Source organism: Macaca mulatta, chromosome 1 (assembly GCF_049350105.2).
Source record: "Macaca mulatta isolate MMU2019108-1 chromosome 1, T2T-MMU8v2.0, whole genome shotgun sequence".
Lineage (NCBI taxonomy): Eukaryota > Metazoa > Chordata > Mammalia > Primates > Cercopithecidae > Macaca > Macaca mulatta.
This window is the reverse complement of record NC_133406.1, coordinates 22,108,824-22,129,286: the sequence shown is the minus strand read 5'-3', so window position 1 is coordinate 22,129,286 and position 20,463 is coordinate 22,108,824.

The window sequence follows — 20,463 nt, the reverse complement described above, 5'->3', positions numbered from 1 at the left end:
TCTCTACCACTTAGGGTTGTTATAAATATTCTGAGTAAATATGTGTGAAGTGTAGAAAGCAGTTCCAGGAACATAGAAGGCACTTAACAAATGTTAACTATTTTTATTAGTGTTGCTGCTGAAAATTTTATTGAAGCTCAAAAATGAAGTAATTTGGAAGATACTGGAATAAAATTAGGTTTTTAGGATGGAAAAGCCCATGTTCTTAACAGCTCCACAATTCTCCCCCTTCCAAAAGTACTGTTTGAATAAATGTATTGTCTGCTTCCTCTATGCACATCTTCATATCTCTTAGGCTTTAAGTGTAGGGATTATCAATCCAAACCTAGATCTCCTTTGCAAGCCTTCTCTGAGCCCTCCAGCCTTCACTAAGCCTAAAATCATACATTTGACTGGCATAATTTACTGAGTTTCATGGTTATCTAAAGGGCTGTTTTATGTGATGTATTAAGTATGCTTCCCCAATTGGATTGTAATTCTTTGAGAGACGAGAACATCTCTGCCTCTCCCATGATGATAACTTCAGAGATAAATAGAAGGTTGAATTTTAATAAATCTACTAGTATTGGGGAACATTTTCTTTCATTTGCTTATTTCTTTTTGATGAACTATCCCTCATTCATTTATAGTCTATGTGGTTCAGCCAGGGTTGACTCCATCTTCTATTTCAATCCCACCTTCAACAGGGATGGGAACATGACCCAGGTCAGGCTTCCCAAGTATAGAGTACATCATCTCCCTGGTTACTGTGATGGGTTTAGGTTCAGGCATGAGCCAGCCTATCTGATGCCTTCCTGAGATTGTGCTGAAGCTCTTGGAAGAGATACATTCTTCTTTGAAATGATGAGTACCAATGATGAATACCATATAGGTCTTCTTTGTCACCATGCAGAAAGAATGGACTTCAAAATCAAACCCATGCAGAGGAAGGATGGGAGGGAGGGAGAGAGAGAGAGAGAGAGAGAGAGAGAGAGAGAGAGAGAGAAGAGAGAGAAAGAGGGAGGGGAGAGGTTACTGAAGATCATAAATCAACTATGTCTGAAGCCAGGTATATCTGTGGACTCTTCTTTTTTAAGTTAAAGATTAATCGAATGGGATTTTTTGTCTCTTGGAAGCCAAAGAGTTATGGAGAATATATTGGCATATTACCTTAATAACCCATTTTACACATGGACTCTCTATGGTGTCTGTCACCTCACAGGCATTTGGCAAGGGTGGGAGTTGTCATCTTCTGCTCACTCTTCCGTCGGGCAAACTGACTCTGGCTATTTATTCCCTTTGAGGGTTCTTCATAATAAGGACTTGGAAGACAATCACAAGTCACTTTCAATTAAGCTTCCTGGAACAGGTTTTAATCTAATGAGGTCATTAACACATGATGACATATCAGGGCTGCCTGATATCATCATGGAATTAGGGATGATTTTTCCTTCTGTGAGAATGAAGAGTGCCTGCTGTACACAGGCCAATACTTTGTGAACTTAAGATGTAGGATAGTGATGGAGTAGATATTAATTTTTAGTTGAGGCAGGGTAAATGTAAAATAAGGCATCTTGGTATGGTTGCCTGTTGATTGCTATTAAGGAAACCAGTGGAATCTCTCACTGGGAGAAAAGGAGCGTGGATATAGGATTGCTGCATCTTCATTTAAATTTTAGAAGCAGAACTATGCAGACAACTGCCGATGTTGGCCATTAGTAGACCCAATTTCCTCTCCTGGTATGGCACTAACAGGGTTTGTGACTACAGGAATAAGTTTGTGTTGAATAACTGCTTGTTATTTTTTTTCTTGTAACTAAGGGTCTGTGCTGATGAGATAGCTGTCTGAAGTTATCATGCACTGCTCACTGTCTATATGGTCTTGGCAGCTGAACTCGGCACAATGCTCCCTCCAGCTTGGCTAAACAGCCCGGAGCTTTGATAAAATGCTCAGAGGCATTTGGATGAACTCTGTCATTTTATTCTTTTATATAAATCTAGTACTGACTTTTTAAATGTCTTGTGAGCATGAGTTTGGTATATAACTGACAACAGTGTAATGTTTTATAAAATAATCTTTCAAATAAAAACAATTGGTAGCAGTTCTATGGGCATTTTAATGGAACTGCAGTGGATTTACAAGGAAAAAAGGTATAGTCTTGTGGTATCCTTTAAAATACCCTGCTCAGATCTCTCTTTAAAGAGAGAATTATAGTTGATTGATTTGCTCCAGTTGCTGCTTTTTGGATCCACTAGGGTATTTACTCTGCACCCATGCTTCCCAGCCAATGCCTGAGCAAGGCAGTGATATTGGAACCAGGCCATTCCTTTCTAACACAGGACTCCTCTAATAAACAACTTTGGTTGGTGATTTCCTATCATGATCGTCTGAGAACTTCTCTACCATCTGAGGTTCTTCTCATCCAATTCTTCCTTGTCTGTCCACTCAGAGGTGACAGCTCATCATGTATGTGTGCCCCCTCCCCCTTTACCCTTCATAGGCATTTCCCCAGTAAATATTTGATGTGTCAGATTTCAATTTGGCATCTGCTTCTTGGAGATTCCAGACCGATGAAAGTGTTGCTGGGAGTGCTCTAGAGAACAAGCAGTAAGAAGGGATTAAAGACAGGTCCACTCATTGCCCATCTGGCAAGAAGAGTCCCATCCTGAGTGGGAAAAGGATAGTCTCAGGCCAAGATGGCAGTCCCACTGCCACACATTTCACCTGTGTTTTCTAAGAAAAAGTCCCTGTACAGAGAAAGGCCATTGTCAATATACTCATTTGAAAGCTATGGTGTGCAATGCATATAAGGACAGTGGATCTGGCTGGTTGTTACTAAGTTGTATTGATACCTTGAAAAGGGATAAGGAGAAAGTGTGGGCTATTAAAATCTATGCTTAGCTTATGAAGAGGTCCTTATCTCACATAGTAGGAAGATTGAGCTCAGGATCTGATAGTTCAGGTCACAGAGCTCCAGAGGTATTTCAAGGCTTAGCCAAAGTAGGTCTGTTATGTTGAAGTCAGGGCCTTTGTTGGAAAAGCCCAGGACACTAAGGCATGGAATGAAAACATCTTGGATATCTCTGAGGACTTTGGCTCTCACAGAGGTGGCCCAATCCTCTTCAGTAAGAGAAGCTACTGCAGAGGCTGCTCTACTACAAGGCAATAGATGGCCCCCTTAGGAGCTAACTTCATCTCCTCTCTTGGCTGCCATGCCAATAACTAGGGTTAACTGCCTGCATGACCTAGCTGTGCCTAATAAGTGAGGAAAGAGATTGCAACCCAAAGGAGCTGTGAGAATTAGTCAATGTGCACTGGCAGGAGCTGGGGGAATATCTTGAAATTGAATTTTGAGGGGTTTTGATCAAAGGGGATAGAATATAAGATTGGATAAACAAGAATTTATTGACTTGAGGCACTCTCACAGGACATGGGATTTAACACCTGGGGCAAACCTGCTGTTAAAGTGGCTCTTTAAAAGCCTGGAGAGAGCAATGAGACATACAAAACAAAGTTGAAATGCCTGAGTTGCCCTAGTGGACAGTAAAGTAAGAAAGAAGAGGCTGAGGAAAGTAGGGATACCGGAATGGATGTATTATGTGAGGCGAGGAAACCCACCAGAGGATTACGTTCCATGAGAGTGCCATAGCATTCTCTAATGTCATCAGAACTGAGTTGGTGAGAATGGCACCAACATCACTAAGAAGTTCAGTGGTGACCAGAGCTGACAGTAGGGAAGATGGGCATGCATCTAGATTCATTAATAACCATGGAGATGCCATAGGTGCCATAGTAATAGAGGTAAGGTGGAGGTACTTAACTGCTAGAAAATCAGAGGCTACAATGACTGGTAAGGTTGAAGAGGCAAGAGTCTTAATCTGCAGGGAGTTGTGAAGATGGTTAACAGAGCATACCATACCTTGGGGCAAAACAGATGGGAAGCCAGTAAGTTTACTACTGAACAACATCTACAATGAGAAGAAAGCAAGAATGGAGGAGCAGGAGGATGAGAGTGGATACCCCAATAAAAATGCATTATCCTTTTTTCAGTTTCTGGGTCAAAGTGAATTTTCAGATCTAGAACCCACTGAAAGAAGTGATGGCTGGGTCCCTAGGGTGAAGGGCTCTGTAATGCCACAACAAATATTTGCTGTACTAATTGCCTCTGCCTTTCCCCAAAGGGGCCTGTGGCCATTTACTCAGATGACTATACACTGGGGAAAGAGAAATACGAGACATTTCAAGGACTGTTAGATATAGGATTTGTGTTGACATTGGTATTCGGGAACCCAAAGTATAATCATGACCTTCTATTAGTGTGTAGGCTTATGGTAGCCAGGCCATAAATGGAGTCCTAAAAAAAGTCCTTCTTACAGCAGGCCCACAATGTCCACAGATCCTCCTAGAGGTTATCCTCACAGTCCCTGAGTTTGTGATTGGGATTGACATACTTAGTGATTGGTGTAATTCTCCAAGTGGGTTCTTGACCTGTGGGGCAAGAGCTATCATGTGGGAAAGACTAAGTAGAAGGTTCAAACACTGCTTCTCTCCTATTCTCCCAAGCCAAAATAGTAAATAAATAGTATCATTTCCATTGGTGGTAGGGGGTTGGTAGAAGTTTGTGTTGCCTTAAATATCTAAAGGATGGATGTGAAAGTGATGGGTTCTGTTATATCTCTATTTTATTTGTTAGTCTGGCCCCTGAAGAAATTGGATGCATCCTGGAAAATCACTGTAGATCACCACAAGTTCAACAGAGTAGTAGCCCTAATCATAGCTGCTATTTCAAGTGTGGTATCTTTGGTAGAGAAGATTAATAAAGGCCTCGGTGCATGGTAGGAGGCTATTGATTTGATGAATGCTTTCTTTTCTATTCCAATCAGAAAAGAGGATCAGAAACAGTTTGCAGTCATGTGGAATGAACACAAAAAAAATCATTTACAGTTTTACCCAAGGCTATGTTAACTCTCTTGCACTTTGTTGTAGCCCAGAGAGATCTGGAGTGTCTGGACATCTCACAGAATGTAACATCGATTCATTTTATCAATTATATCATGCTGTTTGGACAGGATAAGCAAGAGGTACTGGTACATTGGAGGAATTGCTTAGATACAAGTATTCCAGATGATGGGAGATAAATCCTATGAAAATTCAAAGGTCTACTACGACTTTGGCAAAGTTTGTAGAGGCTTAGTCAGTGGAGTGTTGGGATAGTCCATCCAAAGTAAAGGAAAGATTGCTGTGTATTGCACCTTTATCCTTTTTTTTTTTTTGAGATGTAGTCTTGCTTTGTTGCCCATGCTGGAGTGCAGTGGTGTGATCTCGGCTCACTGCAACCTCTGCCTTCTGGGTTCAAGAGATTCTCCTGCCTCAGCCCCCTGAGTAGCTGGGACTACAGGTGTGTGCCACCATGCCTAGCTAATTTTTTGTATTTTTAGTAGAGATGGGGTTTCACCATGTTAGCTAGGATGGTCTTGATCTTCTGACCGTGTGATCTGCCTGCCTTGGCCTCCCACAGTGCTGGGATTACAGGCGTGAGCCACCGCACCTGGCTGCATCTTTATTTTAAAGTAGGAAGTATAGCACCTTGTAGGCCATTCTGGATTATAGAGGCAACATATTCCATACCCAGAAATACTGTTCTGGCCCATATATCTTGTGATATAGAAGATTCTGTATCTCTGACAGATTAGGGTGGGGTGTGGATTAGGAGAGGGCTCTTCAACAGATCCAGTCTATTAGTGTAAGGATCATGTAGGAAGCAATGACAGATGCTATGTTGTTGGAGGTATAAAACTTATAGCAAGCCCTAGTGGAAGAAATCATTGTCCTGGGGTTCTGGAGCAAAACAGTGCCATTTGCACTGCATAATTTTAGATCTTTTGAGAAACAGTTCCTGGTGTGTCAGTAGGCCTTGGTAGAGATAGAAAACTTGACCATGGAGAATCAAGTGACAATATGTCTAGAATTGTTCATTTTGAGATGAAATCATTAAGTCAGATATATCCAGCAGTAGTTTGTCACAAAGCAGAATTGGTGCACTGAGTATTGAGCCTAAGCAGGACCAAACTTACATAAACAAGTAGTCCAGATGCGCATACTACTACCATGTTTATACCAATATGCCTCCCCAGACTCGCACTTATGGCTCTATATAGTACCCCATACAACCAGCTGAAAGAGAAGGAAAAAGCTAACATTAGTTTACAAATAGGCCAGCTCAGTGTGTGGGTACATACTATGAAATAACAGTAACGAACTTACAGCCACTTTCAGGGATGGCTTTGAAAGACATGGAGAGAAAAATTTTCCCAATGGATGGGATTTCTAATGTTGCACCTGGTCGTTCACTTTATTTGTAAGAAAAAGTGAACTAAGGTGAGAATATATATATATATAGAATCCTGGGTGGTGGTCAATGGACCACTGGGCAGAGACTTGAGATGAAAAGGACCAGAAACTCAAAGACAAGAAGGCCTGGGGAAGATGATGTGATGCACAAATGTGAGCGAGCATAAAGTGTAAAGCTTTTTTTTGTCCCACATGTTAACACCATGAAAACATCCATCACAGAAGAGACACTAAATCACCAAATGATTACAATGACTCAGCCAGTAGACATTAGTCAGCCTTCATCATTGGCCATCTTGGGACTGACTGGATAGGCAAATAAACGGTGGGCGGCCACACAGTGGCAGAGATGGAGACTAGTTCTGGGCTCCGCTGTATGGACTCCAACTTAACATGGCCAATGTAGGTATTGCTGCCTCCAAACGCCCAAACTTCAAAAGCCACTTCTGAGTGTGGCTATGATAGTTGTTGTTCGTTCTTTGCTTGTACCCACACATTAAGTAGCAGACACCATTAAGTCTTCCGACCCAGTACAATTTGTCCTGAACCGCTTAACTGTCACTCCCAAAGCAGATCCAGTCTTTCTTGAGAGCACAGTAAGGGGTCCCATGAAACGATAAAGTATGACTGCACCCTAGGCATTTTGAATTGTTTGTGTCATGAACCAGCAGGCAACAAGTGTCACCATCTTTGAAGGAATAATTGACCTTGCGCAACAGGAGGAGGGAGGAGAACTTTTATACAACAGGGAGGAAAAGTTTCCCTGCTGTTTTGTACAACAGCGGAGAAAAATAGGTATGAAACACAGGTGATCCACTCGTGTGCTTCTCAATTTGCCTTTGTAATCTGATTCCTGGCAGGCATCCTCATTTGTAATTCCAAGTAGACACAAACTGTATGCTGGCCAGGGAAGGATATAATTACCAAGGGCTCAGACTCCTGAGGAATAAAGTTTTGAGTTACATCCTTAGATAAACCAAGACCTGCAGAGGTGATGGTTAAAGATGAGGAATTGAGAATAGAGGAGGAAGGAGAAAATGATACCCCTGGTGGCCCCAAGACCCACCATCACAAAGACCAGGCTGCTGATTGTCATCATCTCGAAAAGAAACCCTGCAATTCTAGCTATCACCCCCTATTCCTTCCTCTGTCCCTCCATCCCCACAACCATAAGCAACCACTAATATACTCTCTGTATTTGTATATTTGCCTAATCTGAATATTTGATATGAGTAGAATCATATGAGTGGTCTTTCGTGCCTGACTTCTTTCACAGAGCAGAACATTATCAAGGTCATCTATGTTGTAGCATGTACTTCATTCTTTTTTTATGGCTGAAGAATATCCCATTATATGGATAACCACATGTGCTTATTCATTCATCAATTGATGGACATTTTGGTTGTTTTCATCTTTTGGCTATTATAAATGATGCTACTATAAACATTTGTGTACAACTTTTTCGTGGACGTATTGTTTTATTCCTCTAAGGTAGACGCTTAGGAGTAGAATCAGTGGGTCCTATAGTAACTCTACCACCCTTTGTGGAACTTCTGACCAGATCTAAGTGCCTGCGTCATTTCATATTCTCATTGGCAGTATATGAGTGTTCTGATTTCTCCACATCCTTGACAATACTTGTTATTCGCAATTTATTTATTTATTGTTTACAATAGCAAAACTAATGGATGTAAAGTGGTAACTTGTGATTCTGATTTGCATTTTCCTAATGATGCTGACCATATTTCAATGTGCTTATTGGACATTTGTGTGTCTTCTTTAGAGAACTGTCTCTTCAGATCCTGTGTCCATTTTATGATTGGGTCATTTATCTTTTTATTATTGAGTTATAAGTGTTCCTTTTTTTGTTTTTTAATTTTTTGAGATGGAGTCTCACTGTCACCCAACCTGGAGTGCAATGGTGCAATCTTGGCTCACTGCAACCTCCGCCTCCTTGGTTCAAGCGATTCTCCAGCCTCCCAAGTAGCTGGGAGTACAGCCTCCTGCCACCGCACCTGTCTAATATTTTTGTATTTTTAGTAGAAATGGGGTCTCAGGCCGGGCGCGGTGGCTCAAGCCTGTAATCCCAGCACTTTGGGAGGCCGAGACGGGCGGATCACGAGGTCAGGAGATCGAGACCATCCTGGTTAATACGGTGAAACCCCGTCTCTACTAAAAAGTACAAAAAAAAACTAGCCGGGCCAGGTGGCGGGCGCCTGTAGTCCCAGCTACTTGGGAGGCTGAGGCAGGAGAATGGCGTGAACCCGGGAGGCGGAGCTTGCAGTGAGCTGAGATCTGGCCACTGCACTCCAGCCTGGGCGACAGAGCGAGACTCCGTCTCAAAAAAAAAAAAAAAAAAAAAAAAGAAATGGGGTCTCATCATGTTGTCCAGGCTGGTCTTCAACTCTTGACCTCAAGTGATCCACCCATCTCGGCCTCCCAAAGTGCTGGGATTACAGGTGTGAGCCACTGCACCCAGCCAAGTGTTCTTTAAATATTTTATATACAAGTTCCTTTTCAGAAATATGATTTGGAAATGTTTTCTCCTATTCTGTAGGCTGTCTTTTTGCTTTCTTTATAGTGTCTTTTGCAGCACAAAAGGATTTTATTTTTATTTTTATTTTTTTTGAGACAGAGTCTCACTCTGTCGCCCAGGCTGGAGTACAGTTGTGCAATCTTGGCTCACTGCAACCCCCTGCCTCCTGGGTTCAAGTGATTCTCCTGCCTCAGCCTCCTGAGTAGCTGGGGCTACAGATGCATGCCACCATGCCTGGGTAATTTATGTATTTTTAGTAGAGACGGGGTTTCACCCTGTTGGCCAGGCTGGTCTTGAACTCCTGACCTTAGGTGATCTGCCTGCCTTGGTCTCCCAAAGTGCTGGGATTACAGGCGTGAGCCACTGCACCTGGCTGAGGATGTTCTCTTTTATTTTTAGTTTGTTGAGTGTTTTTTATCATGAAAGGATATTGGATTTGGGAAACAGCTTTTTTTCATGTCTATGGAGATGATCATGTGGGTTTAAAAAAAATTCTATTGATGTGGTGTATTACATGAATAGATTTTTAGATGTTAAAACAAACTTGCATTCCTAGGATGAATCCCACTTGGTTATGGTGTATAGTGCTTTTTATTTATTCCTGGATTTGGTCTTGCTTGTATTTCATTGAGAATTTTTGCATCTATTTTCATGAGATATTGGTCTGTAGTTTTCTGTTCCTGTGATACTTTGTCTGGCTTTAGTATCAGGCAGTGTTAGTCTCACATAATGAGTTGGTTAGTATTCCCTCTCCTATTTTTTGAAAGAATTGATATTAATTCTTTAAAAAATATTTGGTATAAATCACCTATGAAATCTTCTGAATCTAGGCTTTTATTTGTGAGTAGTTTTTTGATTACTAATTTAATGCATTTATTTGTCATGGATTTATTTAGGTTGACCCTTCTTAAAATTTTTAATTTTTCTGGGTATAATAGGTGTATATATTTATGGGGTACATGAAATGTTTTGATACAAGCATGAGATGTATAAAAATTACATCATGTAAAATGGGGCATTAATCCCCTCAAGCATTCATCCTTTTTGCTACAAACAAGCCAGTTATACTCTTTTAGTTGTTTAAAACGTACAATTAAATTATTATTGACTACAGTCACCCTGTTGTGCTAACAAATACTAGGTCTTATTTATTCTTTCTGTTTTGTTTTTGTTTTTTTTTTAGACCCATTAACCATCCCCACCTTCCTCCCATCCTCTTATTACCCTTCTCAGTCCCTGGTAATCATCCTTCTACTCTCTGTCTCCACAAGTTCAATTGTTTTGATTTTTAGACCTCACAACTATGTGGGAACATGTGAAGTTTGTCTTTCTGTGCCTGGCTTGTTTCACTTAGTATAATGACCTCCAGTTCCATCCATGTTGTTGCAAATGACAGGATCTCATTTATTTTTATGGCTGTCTTGACTTGGCTCCTAGATTGAACATTTCTGGTGTATAGAAATGCTACTGATTTTTGTACATTGATTTTGTATCCTGAAACTTTACTGAAGTCTGTCAGTGTATGATTCCATATCTTACTCTTTTATATTTTTGAAAGGTTGATAATAATGTGTTCTTTTTCAGTTTCTGATTCTAATAATTTGAGTTTTGTTTTTATTTCTTGGTCACTTCAGCCACAGGTTTGTCAATTTCTTTGATCTTTTCAGAGAATCAGCTTTTGTTTATTGATTTTTCTCTATTTTTTTTTTCTCTATTTCTTTGATTTCTGGTCTAATATTCATAATTTTCTTTCGTCTGTTTGCTTCTGTTTCAGGTTTTATTTTTTTCCCCTGTATATTTAGGTGAAAGTTTACTGATTTTAGATGTTATTTCTTTTCTCTTAAAGTTATCATTTTTAGAGACAAGGTCTTGCTCTGTCACCCAAGCTGGAGTGCAGTAGTGAGATCATAGCTCACTGTAACCTCGAACTCCTGGCCTCATGCAATCCTCCCACCTTGGCTTCTTCCAAAGTGCTGGTATTACAGGTATGAGCCACCACCCTCAGACTCTTTTAAAATGTAGGCATTTATGTCTACAAATTTTGTTTTAAGATATTTGTTAGGTATATCCCATATTTTGGTATATTGAATCTTCATTTTCATGCTACATATTTTCTAATTTCCATTTTTATTTCTTCTTTGATTCATTGGTTACTTAAATGTATACTGTTTAATTTCCCCAGAGCTGAGTTTCTCACATTTCTTTCTGTTATTAACCCCTAATTTCATTCAACTATGGTTGGAGAACATAATTTGTAATATTTCTATCCATGTAAATTTATTGTTTTTTTTTTGGCCCAGCATGTCTTGCGTTCTGGAGAATGTTTCACGTGCACTTGAGAACAATATGTATTCTCCTATTTTGGGTATAGTGTTCTATAGATCTCTGTTAGGTCTCTTTGTTGATCTTGTCTGTGGTTATATACATTATTAAAAGGGGAGTATTGAAGTCTCCATTATTATTGTTGATTTGTTATTTCTTCCTGTTTTCTGTCTGTTTTTCTCTTATGTATTTCAGTACTCTCTTATTATGTGAACATATGCTTATAGTTGTTATATTACAAATATATATGCATGTAATAATAGTGGGATAATGATCAATTATTTTATGATTTTTAAAATGTCCTTTTTAGTCTCTAGTAGCTTTTTAAAGTATATTTTGTCTGATTTTATTATGAGCACTCCAGCTTTCTTGTGGTTGCCATTTGCATAACATGTCTTTTCCATGGTTTTCTTTCCAATCTATGGCATCTTTGAATCTCAAGTGTATCTCCTAGAGATAGCATGTAGCTGTGTTTTGTTTGTTTTTCAGTTTGATAACCTGTGTTTTGGTTAGGTTTTTTAATCCACTCACAGTTAGTGTTATTTTTTCATATAACTGGATTTATATCTAATTTTTAAAAGTATTATACACTCAATAAGACATTGCTATAATTCTTACTTTATATAATTGTATGACTTTTAGATAAAATGAAAGAAGAAAGGAAAGCAAGTATACATATAGGCTTTTAAAAATATTGTCCTTAGTTATTTTCTGATTCTTTGCATTTGTTCCTATGGATGAAGTTATCTATGGTAACTTAACAGTACACTTAGCTCCCACCCACATTCTTTGTATTGTTATTGGCATACATATTACATTTTTGTATGTTGTAGACCCAACAAAATATTTTATATGTACTGTTGTTTCCAATTGCTTTTGAAATCAGTTAAGAGAATAGAGGTAAATAAATCTGTATTTGTACTATCTTTTATAACAACAATGACCTTTACTGATGCTCTTTGTTTTATCATTCAGCTTTGAATTCTCCTCTGGAGTTACTTGCTTTCAGCCTGAATAACTTCCTTTAGTAGTTTTTATAGTGTGGGTCAAAATATATCAAAACAAATTATCAGTTTTTGTTTATGTAAGGATGTCTTTATTTCCTTTTTTGGGGGGGCAGGGATAGAGTCTCCCTCTGTCATCCAGGCTGGAGTGCAGTGGTGCCATCTCAGCTCACTGCAACCTCCGCCTCTCAGGTTCAAACAATTCTCCTGCCTCAGCCTCCTGAGTAGCTGGAATTACAGGCATGTACCACCATGCCTGGCTAATTTTTTGCATTTTTAGTAGAGATGGGGTTTTTCCATGTTGGCCAGGTTGGTCTCAAACTCCTGACCTCAGGTGATCCACCTGCCTCAGCCTCTCAAAGTGCTGGGAATACATGCGTTAGCCACCATGCCTGACCAAATGTCTTTATTTCACCTTTAATTTGTAAAGATAGCCTTGCTGGGTATAGGATTCTTGGTTCATTTCTTCGAGTACTTTGAAAATGTTATCCTACTGCCTTCTGTTCTCCATTGATTCTGATTGGAATTTATCCTAATCTTATTTGGGTTTCCATGTAATTGGTGAGTCATTTTTCTCTTCCTACTCTTATAAATTTCTCCTTTGCAATTTAGCATTCTTACTATGATGTGTATATTTGTAAATCTCTCTGTTCATTGTACTTGGAGTGCTTGAGCTTTCCAGATGTACAGATTAATGTTATTCAGTACATTTGAGAAGATTTGTCATTACTTGTTTGAACATTTTTTTCTAACTCTTTTCTCTCTTTCCTGTCATTCTGGTAATCCTATTATGCATATATTGATGTATTTAATAGTGCCATACTTTTCTCTGAGTTTCTGTTCATTTTTCTTCTTATTTTTTTCATTTTCCAGATTATATAATTTCTATCAATCTATCATCCAGTTCACTAACTCTTTCTTTTGGCAGTTTAAATCTACTATTGAGCACCTTTAGTGAATTTTAACTTTAAGTTATTGTACTTTTCAGCCCCAGAATTTCCTTTGGATCCCTTTTTATAAAAAAATCTTCTCCTTTCTGGCCGGGCGCGGTGGCTCACGCCTGTAATCCCAGCACTTTGGGAGGCCGAGACGGGCGGATCACAAGGTCAGGAGATCGCGACCATCCTGGCTAACACGGTGAAACCCCGTCTCTACTAAAAAAATACAAAAAAAACTAGCTGGGCGATGTGGCGGGTGCCTGTAGTCCCAGCTACTCGGGAGGCTGAGGCAGGAGAATGACGTAAACCCGGGAGGTGGAGCTTGCAGTGAGCCGAGATCCGGCCACTGCACCCCAGCCTGGGCGACAGAGCGAGACTTCGTCTCAAAAAAAAAAAAAAAAAATCTTCTCCTTTCTTTCCCTTCCCTTCCCTTCTTCCCTTCCCTTCCCTTCCCTTCCCCCTCTTCTTTCCGTTCCGTTCCTTTCCTTTCCTTTCTCTCTCTCTCTTCCTTCTCTTCTCTTCTCTCCTTCCTTCCTTCCTTCCTTCCTTCCTTCCTTCCTTCCTTCCTTCCTTCCTTCCTTCCCTCCTTCCCATCCTCCTTCCCTTTCCCTCTCCCACTCCCCGCTCCCTCTCCCTCTTCCTGTCCCTCTCCTCTCCCTCTCCCTCCTCTTCTCTTCTCTTCTTCTTTCTCTTGCTATGTTGACCAGGCTGGTCTTGAACCACTGGGCTCAGGCAGCCCTGCTGTCTTGGCCTCTCAAAACCATGTACCTGGCCTATACTTTCTATCTCTTTATTAATACTATCCATTGCTGTGACATTGTCATCAAACTTTCCTTTTATTATTATGGTTTTCTTTAGTTCTTTGAACATATTTATCATGGCTACTTTGAGGTCTTTGTATGTTAAATCCAATATTTGGTTGCTCTCACAGACAGTTTTGATTACCTGCTTTATTTTTGGTTGACAGGTGATGTTTTTTCTTTGTTTCTTTACATGTCTCATTTATTTTTGTGGAAACTTATATTTCGGATAATATATGTACAACTCTGTCTCTCTCTCTCTGGAGCTTGTTATTTTCATTGTCTTTTTATTTGTTTAGTGACTAACTGCGTTATTTTGGTGAAGTCTATTTTCCCTCCACAGCGTGAAGCCTCTGTTATTGCTTTTTGGGGGTTATATCCTTGGGTATTTTCATGGTCACTCTGGTATGACAGTAGTTTTTTTCTGGGCTCTCTTTGGCTATCTCTGTCTCTGACTACACCAGCTGTTAAGCCCCAGTAATTGCTAGTTGATTGCTCTATTGTTTTCAGCAATGCCCAAGATCACTAAATTTGGGCTCCTTTGAACAGATAGTTCCTGAGGTTAGTGTTTGAAATTTGTTCTGACCCAAGGAAGGCTCCTTCCAGCTCTCTCTTTTCCCAGTTCTCTCCAGTAACTCAGCTGGTTTACAGTTTAGCCTACATTTCCAATGGATCTACCAATATTCTCCTAGTTGCCTTTTGCCACAATCTCCATTGTTTTTTGAGAGTGCCTTTAGCCTTGGAACTTCTCCATACTCTGCTGCAAAAAAGTCTGCTCCTCTGAGAAGATACTAAGAGCTATTTTAGGGCCATATAGCTTTTTCCCTCAGGCAAATTTTCTGAGCTATGGCTCTAGAGCTGGGAGTGAGGATGATTGCACACATCTCTCTGAGTGACACTCATGCTTTTGGAGCTAAGCACTTGGTAGTCATGGTAGGGGCTGTAGCCTCAGCTTGCCTCTCCCTACATGACATCCTCTCCACACAAGCAAGGATGATTGGGGCCCCATTGTTCTCAGCAGACCACCCCAAGACAGAGCCTCTGTGCAATGAGTGAGGGCTGAGTAGGAGAAGTGTTCTTCACCTTTTGACTACAGTCACCTGGAACTTAGCTTCAGTAACAGATAGCTGAAGACAGGATGACAAATGCTGATGTCCTCCCCTTCCTGAGAAGATAGCCCTCCAACTGTGGGCTGGGTGGCGAGGAAACCCTATCTTCTTGACTGTGTCAATCTGGGTAAGAGTTTACATCTCAGTAAGTTGGGAGGGGAAATGGAGAAAGCAGGCCTTTGTTCACATATCACAGACTCTGTTCTTACCAAATTTTAGTCTGTTATCTTGAACAAATGTTGTTATTTGCTATATGATCTCAGGACCATTTTCAGATAGTTAAAATGTATTAAAAAATAATTTCCCCCAGTTTTATACCCACGAAGCTCAAAATGCTGTCTTGGCAGAGGTAAAGTCTCAACTTTTTTTTTTTTTTTTTTTGTGACAGAATCTTACTCTATTGCACAGGCTGGAGTGTAGTGGCATGATCTCAGCTCACTGCAACCTCTGCCTCCCAGGTTCAAGCAATTCTCCTGCCTCAGCCTCCCAAGTAGCTGAGATTGCAGGTGCACACCACTGCGCCTTGCTAATTTTTGTATTTTCAGTAGAGACGGGGTTTCACCATGTTGGCAAAGACCTCAGGTGATCCACCTGCCTTGGCCTCCCAAAGTGCTGAGATTACAGGCATGAGCCACTGCACCGGGCAGTCTCAACCTTTTCTTAATAATTTTTATTGTAATTGGCAGTTGATTTATCCACATACCTCTCTACATTTTAAGAAAATTGAGGGAGTCTACTATTTTATTTACCTTTCTATTTCTAGTGTTTACTATAATGTAGTGCATATATTGGGTGCTCAATTAGTATTTGGTAAATGTATTTTGCCAAAAACTATCACCTGTCTATTGATATCTATAGTTGGAATATACAAAATCATAACCCAGAAATTTTAAAAACAAAATTTGATTAACAAAAATTCATATTCTAATCAACTTCTTAGCAACCTGACTATGACAGAGGTTGTAAATTATATATTCAATACCCTGTGTTCTTCTTTTTTTAGTAACATAATTCAAATTTACTTAGGATTATATTGTGCTCAATTAAAAAGAGATCACATTTCCCAACTTCTCTTTTGGTTAGTTGTGGCCTGATCACATAATGAAGTTCGGACCAATGAGGTATAAGTGAATGATATTGAGTTGGTCTTTTTAGATATCTCCTTAAATGGGGAATAAACAATTGCATTAATTTTTTTTTGCTTTTTCTGTCTTTTCTGTGTTTCTTGCTTTGAACGTTGGAATAATGGTTGTAGCTCTAGAAGAAACTTTTGTCTAGGAGGTGTCCTTGAGAATGAAAGCTACATACTACATACCAAAGATGAGGCAGCAGAAAGGTAGAAAGAAGGAACCTGGGTTTCTTATGATGATGACTCTGGAGCTTAACACCTATATATTAGATTAGGTGGACAGATAGATACATAGGGAATAAACTTTTATCTTGTTTAAACCACACTTATTTCTAATCTCTGTTCATAGTAGGTAAAAGTCTTTCCTAACTGATATGTCATCTATTTCACATTTTGAAGTTTTAAGTTCTACTTATGTGCTACATGTACATAATATATATATGTTGTGAATGTCACATTCTACTTATTTTATTTAGTGTTGAAATTGCAGCTTTCAGGACACTGTTTTTCTCATAGTGTATAAAAGTGCATCTAGAAATGGTGCAAAATTAATAAATGAACTATATATATATTTAACCACTTTGTTTCAACCTCTCTCTTCAAACTTACATAATTGTATTTAATCATTGAGTGGTTTTTGATAATTAAATGGAGGATATATTCAAGAAAGGAAAATGTGATCTCCAGCCTTCATTTTTCATGGTTCCATTTTGTTGTAGTCAACATTTACAGGTGCTTGAGATCTTCATGTGAAACTTCATTTTATATGAAATTCTATCAACATCACCTATTCTTTCAAAGTTGGCTTCAATCATGGTATGTAGTAAAAGTTGTCCACATTTATTGAATGCTTATTATGTATGAAGCAGTGTTCCAAGAGCCTTTTTTTTTTTTTTGGATAGGGTCTTGCTCTCTCACCCAGGCTGGAGTATAGTGGTGTGATCATAGTTCACTGCAGCCTTGACCTCCTGGGCTCAAGCAATCCTCCTGCTTCAGCCTCCTGAGTAGCAAGGACTACAAGTGCATGTCATTATGCCTGGCTAATTTTTGTTTTTATTTTTGTAGAGGAGGGGTCTTTCTGGTTACCTAGGCTGTCAAGAGCTTTACATGCAATCCATACAGCAACTTTGTAAGTTTTACACTATTATACTCCTCATGTTACAGATAAGGACAGGATGGGGGACAGAAGATTAAATATATTGCCCAAGATCACACAGCTAATAATTGGTGGAATGAGTTTTCAAACCTTGGCAATGTGCCTCAGAGTTTGTGTTCTTATCAACTAGATATACCATACCATGTCTTCTAAATATGAATCTTTTTTTAGCCTTGGAGTTCTTATTGCTGAAAATACATTCTTATTTTATTTGAATGCTTATTTTAAAAAGCAATTTAGTTCTTGCTCCTGCTTTGTTTTCTTTTTTTTTTTTTTTTTTTTTTCCATATTTTTAGTAGAGATAGGGTTTCACCATGTTGGCCAGGCTGGTCATAAATTCCTGACCTCAAGTGATCCACTCGTCTCAGCCTCCCAAAGTGTTGGGATTACAGGTGTGAACCACTGTGCCTGGCCATTGCTCCCTCTCTTGCCTTGTGACGTGCTGGTTCCTCTTCACCTTCCAGTATGAGTGCAAGCTTCCTGAGGCCCTCACCTGAAGCAGATGCCGGCACCATGCTTCACGTACAGTCTGCCACAGAACTGTGAGTCAAATAAACCTCTTTTCTTTGTGAATTACTCAGTTGCAAATATCCCTTTAGAGCAATGCAGAAACAGACTAATAAAAAATTGGTACTGAGGAGTGGGGTGTTGCTATAAAGATACCTGAAGATGCGGGAGTAGCTTTGGAACTGAGTAATGGGCAGAGGTTGGAAGAGTTTGGAGAGCTCAGAAGAAGATAGGAAGATTAGGGAAATTTTGGAACTTCTTAGACACTTGTTAAGTGGTTGTGACCAAAATGCTGTTATAAATATGCTGATAGAAATATGGACAGTGAAGGCCAGGCTGACAAGATCTCAGATGGAAATGAGAAAGTTATTGGGAACTGGAGTAAAGGTCACCTGTGTTATACTCTAGCATCAAAACTTTGCTGCATTGTGTCCATGTCCTAAATATTTGTGGAATGTTGAACTTAATATTGATGGCCTATAGTATTGGGTATAAGAAGTTTTTAAGCAGCAAATCATTCAAGAGTGATGTGGCTGCTTCTGACAGCCTACCATGAAGTATGGGAGCAACAGAATGACTTAAAGCTGGAACTCATAATTACAAGAGAAGCAGAGCCTAACAATTTGGAAAATTTGCAGACTAGCCATGTGATAGAGAAGGAAAGAGTGTTTTCAAGAGAATATTTTCAAGAAAGCTGCAGAGCAACCCCTTGCTAAAGAGACTAGCATGACTAAATTGGAAGTGCTAATATTCAAGACAATGGGATAAAGGTCTTGAAGGCATTTCAGATATCTTCTAGACAGGACCTCCCATCATAGGCCAAGAGGACTAGGAGGAAAGAATGATTCCAGGGGCCAAGCCTGGGGTGCTACTGCCCTGCTCAGCCTGGAGACACTGCTCCTCACATTCTGCTTGCTCAAGCTCTAGCTGTGGCTCAAAGGGCCCTAGATACAGCTCAGACTACCTCTCCAGAGGGTGTAAGCAATAAGTTTTGGCATCTTCCATATGGGGTTAAGTCTGTAGGCTCACAGAACGCAAGTGAGAGGGAGGGTTGGCAGCTTCCATCTAGATTTCAGAGGATGTATGGGAAAGTCTGTGTATCCAGTCAGGAGACTGCTGTGGGAGCAGAGCCCCTGAGCAGAGACAAACAGAGACTACTAGGTCAGTGCCAAAGGGAAATGTGGGGTTGTAGCCCTTACATAGACTCCCCACTGGGGCACTGCCTAGTGGAGCTATGGGAAGTGGGCCAGCACTCTTCAGACCTGAGAATGGTAGAGCCACTGGCAGCTTAAACAAACCTAGAAAAACTGCAGGCACTCAACTCCCATCCATGAAAGCAGCCACAGGGCCTGCACCCTGCAAAGCCACAGAGGTGGAGTTGCCTAAGGCCTCGAGTATCCCTCCCTTGTACCAGTGTTCCCAGGATGCAGGACATGAAGTCAAAGAAGATTATTTTGGAGCTTTAAGGTTTAATGTCTGCCCTGCTGGGTTTCAGGCTTCTCTGAGGCCTGTCACTATTTTCTTTTGGTTGATTTCTTCCTTTTGAAATGGGAAATTTACCCAATGCCTATACCACCATTGTATTTTGAAATTGAATAACTTGTTTTTGATCTTGAAACCATAGAGGGGAACTTGCCTTGAGTCTCAGATGAGATGTTAGACCTTGGACCTTTGATTGAGTTGATGCTGGAATGAGTTAAGACCTTTGGGGATTATTGGGAAGGCATAATTTTTTTTTCCCAATATGAGAAGGACTTGAGATTTGAGCGTCAAGGGAAAGAATGATATGGTTTGAATATGTATCCCTTCCAAATCTTATGTTATAATATGACCTCCAGTGTTGGAGCTGGGGCCTAATGGGAGCTGTTTGGGTCATGGGGGCGGATCCCTCATAAATGACTTGGTGCTATCCTCATGGTAAGGAGTGAGTTCTCACTCTTTTAGCTCATGTGATAGCTGATTGTTTAAAGGAGCCTGGCACCTCCTCCTCTCTCTCTTGCTTCTCTTTTGTCATGTGACACACCACTCCTGTTCACCTTCCACCACGATTGGAAGCTTCCTGAGGCCGTCACCAGAAACATATGCTGGCACCATGCTTCATGTTCAGCTTACAGAACCATAAGCCAAATAAACCTCTCTCCTTTCTTTCTTTCTTTCTTTTTTTTTTTTTTGGACAGAGTTTCACTCTTGCAGCCCAGGCTGGAGTGCAATGGCACGATCTTGGCTCACTGCAACCTCTGCCTCCCAGGTTCAAGTGATTCTGTGGCCTTGGCTTCCCAAGTAGCTGGGAGTACAGGCACCCATCACCACACCTGGCTGATTTTTATATTTTAGGTAGGGGCAGGGTTTCACATTGTTGGCCAGGTTGGTCTTGAACTCCTGACCTCAGGTGATCCAGTTGCCTCGGCCTCCCAAAGTGCTGGGATTATAGACTTGAGCCACCACGCCTAGCCTAAACCTCTTTTCTTTATAAGTTTTTTGTTTAAAATGCAATTTAAAGTTATGAATACCCAGAATACTTTCATTTGCCTAAATCGTTGTTATACATACAGACAATCCAACTTTTATTGTTTTTGTATATGAAAATATTATTAGAGACTGTGGGGAGAGAAGGGATCAATGAATTTTATA